The sequence below is a fragment of the Ustilago hordei genome (assembly GCF_900519145.1).
Source record: "Ustilago hordei strain Uho2 genome assembly, contig: UHO2_contig_43, whole genome shotgun sequence".
Classification (NCBI taxonomy): domain Eukaryota; kingdom Fungi; phylum Basidiomycota; class Ustilaginomycetes; order Ustilaginales; family Ustilaginaceae; genus Ustilago; species Ustilago hordei.
This window is the reverse complement of record NW_024545295.1, coordinates 659-15,624: the sequence shown is the minus strand read 5'-3', so window position 1 is coordinate 15,624 and position 14,966 is coordinate 659. Positions and strand designations below refer to the sequence as shown.

Sequence of the window (14,966 nt, the reverse complement as noted above, 5' to 3'; positions counted from 1 at the left end):
AACAACTATTAGTATGACAACAACGCTATAAAGTCATAGATCTATAATCGCTTAAAAAAAAAAGAAGAAAACTTTTTAGTACTCTACATATAAAGATAAAAAAAGAACGACTGAAGTATAAAATTAATTAATTAAAAGGAGGCGCGTACGCGCGGCTTCGCCCGCCCCCTATAAAAATCGGCGCAGAGCGCTTTTTATTGGCGCTACTATTTTATAGGAAATGAAGAAATTTTCATTTCTTTACTTTCATTATTTTGTGCTGCTTTCACTTTTAAAGCCGCGCCTATAAAAAATATTCTATTTTTTATTGGCGCGCGGTTATTTTATTTATTAATTAATCAATCTAAAAGTACTGCTTTATATACAGTTTAGTAATATTACTATATTTCTATCTTATAAAGTTATTCTATAAAATAAAGCGCCGCGCGTAGCGCCAAATCTTCGATTTTGCCTACGGCGGCACTCTTTTGTTTTATAGAATACTATTTTCTTACTATAATTGGTTACAATTACTTAGTAATGATCTAGGGTTAGCAAAGCTATTATTCTATATAAATATATTGTTAAAATGTTTAATCTATCTCGAGCTCCTATTACAGTAGTTTTTAACGAAGCACCACAACCTTGGCAACTAGGATTCCAAGATGGAGCATCACCATCTCTTATTTACTGTATCTCACTAGTCTTTCTACTATCTATTCTTGTTCTTATTAGTTGCAATGATACTTATCGAGATAAGTATAATAAAGAACTAAATATAGTAGCAGATGTACTTATCTATATTAGTATTATTTGCCTCTTCTATCTAGTATGAAACTATCTAGGTCCCGGACCTATCGAATGTGCATCAGAACTAGATCTTGAGCTAGAGCTACGAAAAGACACAAATCGCTCAATGAGCGAAAATACCAAAGCAGCAATTGTCGCGTATACTGGGATGGTTGGAACGGTTGGTGCTGCTATTCTCAAGGTGAAAGCAGGATCACCAGTAGTTAAAACAGGGATCTTTTTTGGAACGGTACTCGCCGGGGGGCGCCAATAAAAAATAGAATATTTTTTATAGGCGCGGTATTAACGGAATGCTTGAAACAGCTAATAAAGGCCACATGGCAAATATGAGCGCGCCAGTATTTGCGCGTAAAGCTCCTACTCCTAGTACTCCTATTTCAGATGTAGCCCACACTACACGCGGGAGAAGACCGCGCGTACGCGCAGGGCAACGAACATACAATATTCATTCACCTCTCGAGAATAACACGGACTCTACCGGTTCACTATTTTGGGATTACCTACCTAAATTCCTACCTGACTGGATGAACCAGGATATTGCTAGTCGACTTCCTAGTTCTCCGAATAATGGGACATACCGCGCGTAGCGCCTATTTATGCAATATAATCTTTTTATTTATATTCTGTGTATCCTGTTTTTTTTTACTCTTCTTTGTATTGGACTGATCAGTATTCTTACATGGACTAAAAACAATCGAGAGTATCTGATTGAAAAGGTACTACCAACATTTCTCGCTAAGTTTCTACCTTCTAAATCAGTTCTTGACGCGCGCGTAGCGCATCCTTATAAATAAAGTATCGCTTATCATTTATGCTGTATCATATAGTTATGGACTTTATTTTCTTTACATAAACCCTATTCCAGGAGAGCGCTTCGCGCGGAATGATATGTGACAATCTAATAATTGTACCCCGCGCTCATTTTATAACTTTGTGTTAGGGGATAATTCAACTATAATTATCCCCTGCTAATATAATCGAAGATTATATAAGGCGCGACGGCCGAAATATTTTTTTTATCGTAACTAGTTTTTAGATAAGGATTGGATTACTATTTACAATAGACCGCGCGTACGCGCTCTGTTTTCCTGCGCGTTATAAAATCAAAGATGCCTTCGGCGCGGCCTAATAAAAGTAATACTGATTAATCCCTATTTTATTGCCTTGATAAAATGATGGAACCCACGACTGGCGCCCTTTATAAGAATAGCTATCTTTTATATACTCTGAGTCGAGTACAGATGGCTTCTGTTGGGGAACTGCAAATTCTACCATCTAGGGTTCAATTCCCTCTCGACTCTACAATATCTTACCAACTCATTATTGTAAATACCGCGCCGCCGTAGGCTATAAAAAGCGCTCTGCGCCGATTTTTTTTTGTAGCGCCGCGCATTTTTTATAGGCGCCTTCTATTTTTATTAGCGCGAGTTAAAACCTTTGATTTATAAGGTTTATCTGCTCCCTCCTTATAAAATCGCGCGTAGCGCATTTTATAAGAGCCACTAAATCAAACAAAAAATTTTTAGAAGCGCGTTTAGATACATGAAAATATATCCGCGCAACTATTAGTTATTTATATATATATAGATTAGCAGTCAAAAGGGGGGCGCCCTAATAAAATGCGCCTATAAAAATCTTCGGCGCAGAGCGCGCCCGCCGTAGGCGGCGGCGCAGCCCCCCGCGCGTACGCGCTTTAAATTTTCTAGGGCGGCGCGATTTTCTAACCCCGCGCCTTTTAAAAACAAAGCGCTAATAAAATGCGCCTATAAAAAATGCGCGGCCTATAAAATTTCTTTTAAATTTTATAGGGCGCGCTCTGCGCCGATAGGGCTACGCTTAGAAGCCTTCGGCGACTAGTAAATTTGATTAGGCGCGGATACTTTTGTCAATAAAATAGTATGAAGTATTTTATAAGTATAGTAAGAAATAATTAGAAAAGAATATCGTATAATGGTAATACTATGATCTCCAAAGTCATTTATGTTGGTTCGATTCCAGCTGTTCTTGTAAACTTGTGCTAATAAAATCTACTATTGGGCGCGCGTACGCGCGCCCTAATAAAATGCGCTACGCGCGATTTTCTAACGCGCGTCAGCGCCTTTTTCTTATGCGCGTAGCGCCCCGCCCCGGGTGAAACCCCGCGCCATATAAAATCAGCGCGTAGCGCCCCCGCCCTATAAAATTTCAAAGAAATTTTATTGGGCGGGCGGGCGCAGCCCCCCGCGCGTACGCGCTTTAAATTTTATAGGGCGGGCTCCGCTTAATTAAGATTATTGTATAGGAACTGAAAACATCTTTTATAAAGATATTCAGCATCTGTTCACCAGCTAGTGTTTACCGTAATAAAGATTTTCTCTCTATTATTGGCATACTGGCGCACCATATCATTGTTATTTACTATGCTTGCTGCTGCTAAATACATCGGATCAGGAGTAGCTGCTCTAGGACTAATCGGAGCTGGAATCGGAGTTGGAATCGTATTCGCTGCTCTAATCCAAGGAGTTTCACGAAACCCTAGCCTACGAGGTTAAAATCTGGCCTCTACAGGGTGAATTGCAAGGAGATCTTATGTAAAGATAAGAGAATTTGCAGCTAAGCTTAAGTCAGTGCCCTTCTAGTAAATAGAATAGAAACTAGAAAGCGATTTAAGAAAGTTCAACGACTAATCGGTGAGTTGCACTAACAATAACCCGGACACGAGCGCCCTGCTATTTATATTGTATTATAAATAGAAGACATAGTCTAATCTAGTAGGTGACTACTAGCTAACTTATTAAAAAGAGTTAGGTCATACCTAATAATAGGTATGTTAATACCCAATGCAACTATTTACTTACGCAATTCTAGGATTTGCCCTATCAGAGGCTACTGGACTATTTGCGCTAATGGTATCATTCCTGCTACTTTACTCATAATTATTGAGTACTTAACGCTAAGTTAACCTATCCGGGGGGGGATAGATATTCCCCCTTTCCACCTTCGATACCTCAGTACGTATAAAATAACATTCCGCGCCCGCGCCAATAAAATCGTAGATTTTGCGCGTAGTTATAAAATCGCGCCGCCGTAGGCGCCCTATAAAATTTAAAAGAGGGCGAAGCCCGCCTACGGCGGGGGCGCTCTGCGCCGATCCCTTCGGCGCCCTAGAAAATTGAAAAGAGGGCGAAGCCCGCCTACGGCGGGCGGGCGCAGCCCCCCGCGCGTACGCGCTTGAAATTTTATAGGGCGGCGCGGTAACAAACTATCAGGTAGCCTTAACATGAACAGTAGTAGTAATACTACGAATAGCAATCATCTCATTCCGCCCCCACTTGGCGCTACGCGCGGGGATTCGCCCTGGTCTATTTTTGATTGGCTATTTTCACTTCTTCCTAATTCTATGAAGCAGGAACTGCGAAATCGAGTACCTGCAACAGATTTCAGTGAACTAAGCGCTATTGACGTGCTACACTTCCAATACAACATCGTTGTACTTCTAATTGGAGTAACTGCAATTATTGTACGCGCCTATAAAAATGCGCCGCGCTATGCGCAAAAATCTTCGGCGCGCCCAATAGGGGGGCTGCGCCCGCCCTCTTTTAAATTTTATAGGGCGGCGCGATTTTTATTGGCGCCCCTTGTTCTAATTACCATCTACCGATACTGTGTAAAATATCGAGATAGTATCGTTGAGAAATTTACACTACTTAGTAATATTATCCCATCAGATAAAGTGGTATATAATCTAATTACTGTTCTACAAATTATTGTAGTTGTTAACATTTCAACAATTGTTGTAGGGCTAAAGTTTATAATCAACCATCCATTTGTATTCAATTAAACGATATTATATATCTATCCCCCACGCGTCAGCGCCTATAAAAATGGGTCCCCGCAAAATTTACTAGTGGGCGCGCGTAGCGCCCCTGATTAGGCGTAGCGCTGTTATTTTTAAAAAAGAAGCGTAGCGCGGGGCGCCTATAAAAAAGCGCCTATTTTTATTGGCGCGGGGACCCCGCGGGGGGCGGCGAAGCCGCGCGTACGCGCGCCCAACCAAATATATTTCTATATATATTTTCAATCATTAGAGAGTAACTTTTATTTGATAATAGATCTGTATATATATAGTTAGTATAAGAATAGCAAAGATTAAATATATAAAGTACTTTAGTGTAAGGTGGCACAGCAGACTCATGTCCTGCTAGACCAGTGTTCGAATCCTGGAATGTACTCAATTAAATAATTATCGCCTTGAAATAGGAATATTTAAAAATGAATTAATATTATAAAAAGAGCGCGCCTAATAAAATGAAATTTACTAGTAAATTGAATTTTCTAAGCGTAGCCGCGCTATGCGCCGAAGATTTTTGCGCATAGCGCGGCGCACTATTAAACTAAAATGATGCGGCCGTTTTAAAAGCGGCAAAATTATAGTAAATTTTATAAGCGTAGCGCAAAATTGAAAATTTCTAACCTCACATCTAGTTGAATATAGAAATATTCTATCATACTTTATTACCGCCCCTTCGATTTTAATTCTCCCTATCATAATGCTTGTATTTGTATAGTTGCTAATAAAATTACTAGCGGTTAAAAATCAAAGATGCGGGCCGCCGTAGGCGCCGAAGGGATAGAATATTTTTTATAGGGCCCGCCCCTGAAAATAAGGGATTTTATAGCCACTACTTTATAAATTGTGATTTATTGCGGTTATAAAATTGAAAATTTGGCGCTACGCCTAATCAGGGGCGCTACGGCGCGCCCCCTAGTAAAGTAAATTTTGCGGGGGCGCCGCCCTATAAAATTTCAAAGAAATTTGCGGGCGCCGAAGGGATAGAATATTTTTTATAGGCGCCCCACCCTATCTTCGATTTTTGCGCGTAGCGCGGCCACTACTAAAAAGCGCTACGCGCGGGATGGGTTTAATTTATGTAATATATATATATATAGGTATAGGTCTCTTAGTTTAAAGGTAAAACAGTAGATCTTCATTTTACTAATAGGAGTTCGATTCTCCTAGAGATCAGTAGATTTAGATCTATAAAAAGAGATATGCGCTCCGCGCGGAATAGTGCGCTACGCGCGATATTCTAAAACCGCCGTAGGCTGTTAAATGTAATGGCGGGCGAAGCCGCGCGTACGCGCCTAGTTATAATATAATAAAAATGTCGACTTAGTTTAGTGGTAGAATAGGTAACTTGTAATTACTTGACACTAGTTCGATTCTAGTAGTCGGCAATATACTGTAAATATAAATAGTAGTAACTATAAAAATACTATATAATCTAAGATCGCGCATTCTTTTTGTGCGCGCCAATAAAAATCGAAGATTTTTTATAGGCGCTTTCCCTTATGCGCGTTATAAAATCGAAAGATGCGCCCTCCGGAAAAATAAGGGAAAAGCGCCGCGCGTAGCGCAAAATCTTCGATTTTGCCTACGGGGGGTTATAAAATCGCGCGTAGCGCCCCGCCCTATAAAATTTCAAAAGAAATTTTATTGGGCGGGCGGGCGCAGCCCCCCGCGCGTACGCGCTTTCAATTTTATAGGGCGGAGCCGCGCGTAGCGCCTTCGATTTAGGGCGGGGGGCCGCCCGTTTTTAAAAAAAGGCGAAAAATTTCCTAGTAATTTGATTAGGCGCGTCTTTTAAATTCTTAGAATTTTTTATAAAAGAAATTTATATATAAACGAATTAGAAATTTCCCACTATATAAATTCTATAAATGGAATGTGGCTATCACCTAATAATAGTTAATATAAATGTGCTATCGCGCGTAGCGCGGATCTTATAGATTGTAGTAATAAAGAAGGGGCCGCCGATAGGCGCGCGTAGCGCCTTCGATTTTTATTCCGTAGCGCGCCCTAGAAAATTGAAAAGAGGGCGCCTACGGCGGGCGCGCTCTGCGCCGATAGGGTGGGGCGCCTATAAAAATATTCTATCCCTTCGGCGCCGGCAAATTTATTTTCAATTTTATAGGGCGGCGCGCCCGCAAAATTTACTAGTAAATTTGATTAGGCGTAGCGCAAAATTTTACAAATGTAAATAAAAATCTTCGATTTTGCGCGTAGTTATAAAATCGCGCGTAGCGCATTTTATTAGCCCTCCTTATAGTGAGGTTCTGTTCCTATTGATATAGTATTCTATTTTACATAATTGTATAGAATTATAAGTATAAGTGGTAATATAGGATCTCGTCTAAAGGAAAGCCTGCGGCGGTAATGAGAATGGTTAAAAAAAGTAATAGTAATACTACTGATAGTAGACTACTATGATAAGAATACTAATAAAGTAAAATGTAGGATGTCGTCTAAAGGAAAGACTTTCTTTTTTTGGTGAGAAAAATAGTTGTTCGATTCAACTCATCCTAGTTATTGTTTGTGCTTATAAACCGAATATTTATAAGTATTTATAAAAGTAGAAGTTTAAACGGCCGCGCGAAATTTAACTAGTTAAATTTATAACCGCGCGCCAATAAAAAATAGAATATTTTTTATAGGCGCGGCTATATTAATGTAAGAAAGAATCCACTTGTTAAGGTATAGTTTACCATCTTGTAGTCGAACAAATACGAAGGGATATGAATTCCTTCTAGTTGGGATAGTTTCTCACAAGCTTTATTACGAGAGAGAGTTAGCAATAAATGTTTGGCTAGGTTCTAGAGTGCGCTAATAAAATGCGCCGCCGTAGGCAAAATCTTCGGCGCAGAGCGCGCCCGCCGTAGGCGCCCTCTTTTCAATTTTCTAGGGCAACGCCCGCGCGTACGCGCGCGCGCAAAAATCTTCGCCCATTGGCGCGTGCATAGAATAGGTTTTTGAATAGAAGAATTATAACTACTCTCTTTCATGTTTTCATTACGAACTTTCATGAATGCTAATAAAATATCTCCGCGCCTTCTTTTTTTTTTTTTTAAAAAAAAAAGAGGCGGAGCGCAAAATTTACTAGGAAATTTTATAAGCGTAGCCGCGCGGCCCCGCCGAAGGCTTTTAAAACAAAAAGAAGGGCGCCCAATCGGCGCCTATAAAAAATATTCTAATCCCTTCGGCCGCCCGCCCTATAAAATTTCAAAGAAATTTTATTGGGCGGGCTTCGCCTCTTTTAAATTTTATAGGGCGGCGCCCAGGCGGGCGCGCGTAGCGCCCCGCGCGTACGCGCTTGAAATTTGCGGGTTAAAAAAAACAAAAAGGCGCTGACGCGCGGGGCTCCTAATAAAATCTTTTATAACGCGCGTACGCGCCTTTTTATGCTCCTCCGGAAAATAAGGCGCGACAAAAAGAATGGCTAAGAAAATTTTCAATTTTATAACTCCATAGTAAGTTGATATTCTGTGGTAGCATTTTCAATTGGTGTAGTAGTAATGGCAAAGTAGGCGCCTATAAAAATCTTCGGCGCGGCTACGCTTAGAAGCCTTCGGCGACTAGGAGGGCGAAGCCCTTGCGCGCGCGCGTACGCGCGGCGTTATAAAAAAGCGCTCTGCGCCGATTTTTATTAGGCTCTTTCAATAGCCTTTTTAATTGTAGAAGAGGTAATACCAGCAAGTAGTTGTGCTTGTGCTTTAGATTCAAAGCTGAAAAGTAGTTTATCACCGCAAAAATCTTCGATTTTTTATGGCGTAGCGCCGCGCGTAGCGCTTCGATTGGGCGCCCCGCAAAATTTACTTTTACTAGGGCGCGTACGCGCGGCTTCGCCCGCCCTCCATTTTATTAGGCGTAGCGCATTAAAAAAAAAACAAGAAGCGTAGCGCGCCCTAGAAAATTTCAAGCGCGTACGCGCGGGGCGCTACGCGCGCCCGCGCCGCCCTATAAAATTTCAAAGAAATTTGCGGGCGCCGAAGGGATAGAATCTTTTTTGCCTACGGCGGCGCCGATTGGGCGCGCGTACGCGCGGCTTCGCCCGGCGTAGCGCTTATAAAAGTAAACAGGTGCGATTTTTCCGCTTTAATAAGTTTCCTTTTTTGTGATAGTGTCTCACTTGTAACAGTCGGATTAAAAAGATCTCGAACTACATTTAGTTCTGAATGTAGTGTATCGATAAAGTATTGTTTTATCTTAGTTACATCAATTGGTTTGTACTGAGTAGGATCAATACGTAGAAGAGTTAGTGAAATATTTTTGCTTCTTTTTCTTATGCGCGTTAGAAAATCGAAGGCGCTACGCCTAATCAGGGGGCGCTACGCGCGCCCGCCGTAGGCGGAAATTTTGCGCGGGGCCGAAGATTTTGCGCGCGCGCGTACGCGCGGCGTTATAAAATCAAAGATTTTATTAGCGGCCGGGTGTAACCCGCGCGTAGTTATAAAATCAAAGATGCGGGCCGCCGTAGGCGCCGAAGGGATAGAATATTTTTTATAGGCCCGGCCTCCCATAATAGTAAAAGAATGCGCTACGCGCGTAGCAATAAAAATCTACGATTTTTATAGGTCGTAGCTGTGTTGATAGAAAATTCTCATTAAAGTATAGTGGCGGTATAAAATGAATATTTCGGTGTCTTACGTGTACTTTGGCCTACTAGAGATACTCCTGTTGGATTATAAGTCCAAATATAGAGCCAAAAAAAGAGGGGCCGCGGCCGCGCACTGAACTCATTAATTAGTTTTCGATTGTTGCGCGGGTCTTTAACCTTTAGCATATCAAAAGTACATGGAGGTAGGTTACTTGTTCCGCCGTTTGGCGGAAAATTCTTACTCCAATTTGCACCACTAACTTTTGTATTTACACTTTTAGCATATAGAGGTAGTGGACGGCGCATTCTTTTCTTCTTTTTGACGCTAATATAATCGAAGATTATATAAAGCGCATTAAAAAAAAGCGGGCGCGGATCAGTACCATTAGAAATTTCTGTAATATCTCGTCTCTTACGTTCTTGTTTTGTAAATTTATGCTAATTTTTGGAAAAATGCGCTACGCCTCTTTTTTTTTTCTTAAAAAAAAAGAAGGCGCCTATAAAAATGCGCCGCCCTAGAAAATTTCAAAGAAATTTGCGGGCGCCGAAGGATCGGCGCAGAGCGCCCCCGCCGTAGGCAAATTTATTTTCAATTTTATAGGGCGCCTACGGCGGCGCGATAGGGGACCCAAAAAAAAGTTGACCGTCTTAGAAAACATTTCCCGTTCTAATGAGAAAGAAATTATGAAAAGGTTCTGTAGATAGCTTAATACATCTACTACTAAGAATATTCCTTTAAAATGAAGGAATACCTGACAATGTTTATAACATTGGGGCCCCTATATAATAAATCTCTTATATAGTGCATGTATTGGATAATAAAGAAGTATATAAAGTTTATTATAGATATCTACTAATATAGGAAGATAAATTCTTATAAACGATATCTCTCTTTACTGCTAGAGAATGTAATGAGAATGGTTGTTCGATTCAACCCGGGCTTCGCCCGCCCTCTCCGATAGGGGGGCTTCGCCCCCCCCCCCGCGCGTACGCGCATAGAAATATATGAAGATAGTAGGGCTCGAACCTACGACCTCGATATTAAAAGTATCGCACTCTAACCAACTGAGTTATACCTTCTTTATATAGGTTACTTAAGGACAAACCACTATTGGCGAGGTGTCGGCGATTGCTAATTGTCTGGGATATTACAAACTCCCTTAGGAGTTCGAATCTCCTTTTGTCCGTTGTTAGTAATAATATACCTATATATAGGAATTCCAAAATACATAAAAAATGGGAAACTTTTTAGCTACTCTCTTCATATTCGTATTTACTAAAAATGAAGTCCTCAACGCGACTGGGGCTTCGCCTTCCCGCGCGTACGCGCTTTTTGTTTTTGGTTTTGCCTAATTAGGAAATGCGCCGCGCGTAGCGCAAAATCTTCGATTTTTATTTTGTAGCGCCTTCGATTTTGCCTACGGCGGGTAGCGCCAAATCTTCGATCGGGGGGCGCCCTCTTTTTCTTTTTTTTTGATTTTGATTTTCATTTTTATTTTCATTTTTTATTTACAAAAATGGCGCAAAAAAATATACGATTTTTATTCCGGCGTAGCCGCGCAAAATCTTAGGCGCGGCTACGCTTAGAAGCCTTCGGCGACTAGTAAATTTGATTAGGCGCGGAGCGAGAATAAAATAGTAAAATGCATTAGTATAAAGCAAAAGATTGAACTAAAAAGAAAGTAACTAGACTAAGAGGATTTCCCACAGCAATTTGCAGTGGTACGATGGCTTTACTCTACAAATGCTAAAGATATTGGTACACTGTATCTATCCTTTGCTGTATTTGCAGCTATGATTGGACAGCATTTTCAGTACTAATCCGAATGGAACTAGCAGCACCTGGAGTACAATACCTTAACGGAGACCATCAACTATACAACGGTGCGCCGTCTAACACTTGGTATCGTCGATATCGTATCTTTCGTGCTCATTTCTTCAATTATCTTACGTGGTTCGAACGGTTTTACTTCCGGATGTTCCCTCATAAGATCCTCTGCTGGAATAACGTAGATAGCGCATATCCGGTTTACCCAATTGATGGTTCGGAACCTGGTTACGAATGGACTCGATCCCAATCGGGTCACAGTCATGACATTTATGGTCGATTCTTCGAACGTAATAAACAGGGTTCTGATCATAACCGTAAAGCACCTAGCTCAGCCAACTCCGGCCAACGGGGTGGTGAAAATAGCATGCTAGGAAAAGCTGCGTGCAATAATCGTAGCGAGCTACGGGCTATATGGTGAGGTTAACAAATCCCTTTCAACATGCAACACCAGTCTTAGTTCTGGACTTACTTGTTTCATTCGAAAAGGTAAGGCTCTATTTCTGGCCGGAACGAATTACGTTGTGTCGTTCTGGTTCAATTGGGCGAGTGGATGGGTCACAAGTAGTGATCACAATGCGTGGGGACACCTAAGTAGCCCAATAGGAGGACGCGTAGCGCAATCGTCTTCCTGCGGTACCAATGTGGAATTCGGGATCACCCGATCGAGGAAACTCGTGGGGTGACGGAGCTCTCGTACTAGCTTCTAATACTGTAACTCGAAACAAGATTTCTAATGCTCGAAATTACAGTACTAAAGTGAAGGGGAGCAGCAATGGATTCGCTGTGGACTCTATGCCGGCGGGTATGGAGAAAACTGCAGCAGCTTATTACAAGCAATGTCAATAATAAAGCTCTGGTTAATACCAATATTATGCATATTATGTCTGATCTCGATCTACTTATCGCTGCTTATGCTCGAATCAAAAGTAAACCTGGTAACATGACTCCAGGTATCGACACTGAGACACTGGATGGAATCAACATGGATTACTTCCTACGACTGCAACGAAATCTACGATCAGGAGCATTCCAGTTCCGACCGGCTCGGCGAATCGAAATCCCAAAACCGAATGGTAATGGTACTCGACCGCTAAGTATTGCTAGCCCTCGAGATAAAATTGTTCAGGCGGCTATACATCTAGTTCTCGAAGCAATCTTTGATTCTAGTTTCAGTGTGCACTCACACGGATTCCGGCCTGGTAAAGGCTGTCACACAGCTCTGAAAGAGCTTCGTAATACCTTCACTTCAGTGAACTGGTTTATTGAGGCAGACATTTCCAAATGTTTTGACTCCTTTGACCACAAACTACTAGTGCTAGCGGTCTCTGAGCGGGTGCAAGATCAGGCATTTATAGACCTTCTGTACAAAGCACTTAAGGTGGGATATATCTTCCAGGAGAAATATTTCACATCCGAGCTAGGAACACCCCAAGGGTCTGTAGTTATCCTCTTCTATGCAATGTCCTGCTGAATAAGCTTGATCTATGGCTAGAAGAGTATATGAGTAGCTTTAATAAAGGCTCTCGGCGAAAGACAAACCCGCGTCGCCTAACTCGTGCAGGGAAACTGTCAGAAGTTCATGCCCGTAATATTGGTTGCCGGATGGCAAATGATCCAGATTACAAACGAATGATGTTTGTTCGTTATGCGGACGACTTCATTATTGGTATTTATTGGATCTAAAGAAGATGCTACTGAAACTCGAGATAATCTTCGAACCTTTCTAGCAGATCAACTTAAACTTGAGCTTAGTATGCAAAAGACTAAGATCACACACGCTCGTAGCGAGCTGGCACACTTCCTAGGAACTGATATTCGGATTACTCCACTAGAGCTTCGACCAGTTCGAACAAGTATTCGATCAGGGGAAACTCTTATCAGTAAGGCAGGAACTCGTCCACAACTACTATGCCCTATTAATAAACTGGTAGATAAGCTAGTAGCTCGAGGAATGGCTAAACCTGGAGGGGTACCAACTCGTTGGGGTCGGATGATTCATTTTGAAACTCATCAGATTGTTAAACACTACTGGACTATTTGGCTAGGTATTAGTAATTACTATAGCTTTGTCAATAACACAGGTAGCCTCGGGCGAATCTTTTACATCCTAAAATATTCATGTGTGCTTACGCTGGCGGCCAAACTAAAACTTGGTACGAAAGCGAAAGTGTTTAAGCGATTTGGTAAGGAGATCGCTATCCTAGATGCAAATGGTAAAACACTTGCTTCAATGCCAAATCCTTCTCTTGCCAATACTTTCAAATTTTCTACTAATGATACTAACCCGCGCGTAGCGCATTCGACTTGAACAACTTGGGCGAGCTACCTTCCGGTCACAAGCCGTTCTAGATAGTCCTTGTACGCTATGCGGTACGGAAATTGATCTCGAAATGCATCATGTTCGTGCTATCAAGGATGTGTCAAAGCATCCTAAGGACTTCATGACTGCAATGATCTCACGGATGAACCGAAAGCAGATCCCAGTTTGCCGACCGTGTCACAATCGGATTCATAATGGTTCAGTAACAAAGGCAGATCTTAAAGGGAAATAGTTTTTTTTGTTGCGCCCCCTTGAAAGAGATATACTTTGTTTGAAACACTTCTTGTAATGGGTATAATTTCTTGTGGAGAGCCGTATGATGCGAAAGTATCACGTATGGTTCGGAGAGAGGATTCGTGGCCTAACAGTCCTGTCTTATACGTTATAAATCTTAACGGCAAGCACGATTCATGGCTAAGTCTACCTACTCTACTAATCATTACAGCACACGCTTTTGTAATGATCTTCTTTATGGTTATGTTTGTATTTACCTCATACAATGAAGGACTATTTAATATAACTATTAATACTAAACAATATAGTACAGCTAGCAATGTGAATAAGAAAAAACTAGATCCTAATAAAGCACCACACCGTCACACCAAACATATTATTAAAGATCCGCGCGTACGCGCAATAATCGTGATCTTATTGCTGCTATTGCTAAGAAAGCAGTCGGTCTTTCTATTTTTACAACTGAAAATGGTGCTTGTTATATCGGTAGTTCTATTTCTCTATATGCTCGAGTTATTTCTTACTTTATGCCGCCCTACGGGCATCCTTAAGAAAGGAGATCGACGAGTACTTCGATACTTCCACAAATATGGATTTAAAGATGTTACACTGACTCTTCTTATTATGGATCCTAATAGCACTAGTGAAATGGCAGTACAGCTAGAACAGTATTGTATGGATACTCTGCTGCCAGATCTTAATGTAGATCCAGTAGCTAGTAGTTCTGGTTACCACGAACCGCCTTCGGCGTCAGAATATTGGCGTGATTACCTTCGAAAACTACGAGGAACTAAAGTATTTATCTATGATACTGAAACAGCACAACTTGTATTTATGAGCGATAGTGTTCAATACATTGCAGATCATGTAGGTATCCATCGATCTACAATTGTACGATATACGACTACTGCAGAACTATTTCTTAATCGTTTTCTAATTAGCGGGCCCCTATTACTGAAATGGAGAATACAGAAAGTATGACTCTAGATCAGTTTCTTAATCTTCTAAGCAATACACGTAGTGAACACAATAATGCTACAGTACAACCTAATAGTAAACCTATTCTAGCAGAAAATGTGCTATATCCGCCGTAGGCACTAACTAAAAAATATAAGAGTCTTCATTCTTTTTGCCGCGCCCTCTAAAAGAGGGCGCTACGCGCGGAAATTAAAGGAGATCGAGTTACTATTCGAAAGTATCTGAATAGTGAATCTAAACTTCTATATCGAGAACAATGGAAACTTAGTTATATTAAATAAGGAACTTTGTTTTCCCCCTTCAAATAATACAAATAATGCATAGCCGGGTTATGTAAGTATAACTCGAATCTTGCTATATGCTGGAAACTCCTTAGAGCCTAATAAACTAGAATTTAGTG

The 14,966-nt window shown here is 41.1% G+C and overlaps 5 non-coding genes across 5 annotated transcripts; 4 read left to right on the top strand and 1 right to left on the bottom strand.

Annotated features, from left to right (window-relative positions):
* Nucleotides 1-2,725: 2,725 nt before the first annotated feature.
* Nucleotides 2,726-2,796, top strand: tRNA-Trp(CCA). The gene has a single exon. It is a non-coding gene; the product is annotated as a tRNA-Trp (tRNA).
* Nucleotides 2,797-5,723: 2,927 nt separating this feature from the next.
* tRNA-Glu(TTC) lies at nt 5,724-5,794 on the top strand. Its single transcript has one exon. It is a non-coding gene; the product is annotated as a tRNA-Glu (tRNA).
* A 141-nt stretch (nt 5,795-5,935) lies between these two features.
* On the top strand, nt 5,936-6,006 carry tRNA-Thr(TGT). The gene has a single exon. It is a non-coding gene; the product is annotated as a tRNA-Thr (tRNA).
* Nucleotides 6,007-7,063: 1,057 nt separating this feature from the next.
* tRNA-Pseudo(???) lies at nt 7,064-7,135 on the top strand. The gene has a single exon. It is a non-coding gene (tRNA).
* Nucleotides 7,136-10,209: 3,074 nt separating this feature from the next.
* tRNA-Lys(TTT) lies at nt 10,210-10,283 on the bottom strand. Its single transcript has one exon. It is a non-coding gene; the product is annotated as a tRNA-Lys (tRNA).
* Between the last annotated feature and the right edge of the window lie 4,683 nt (nt 10,284-14,966).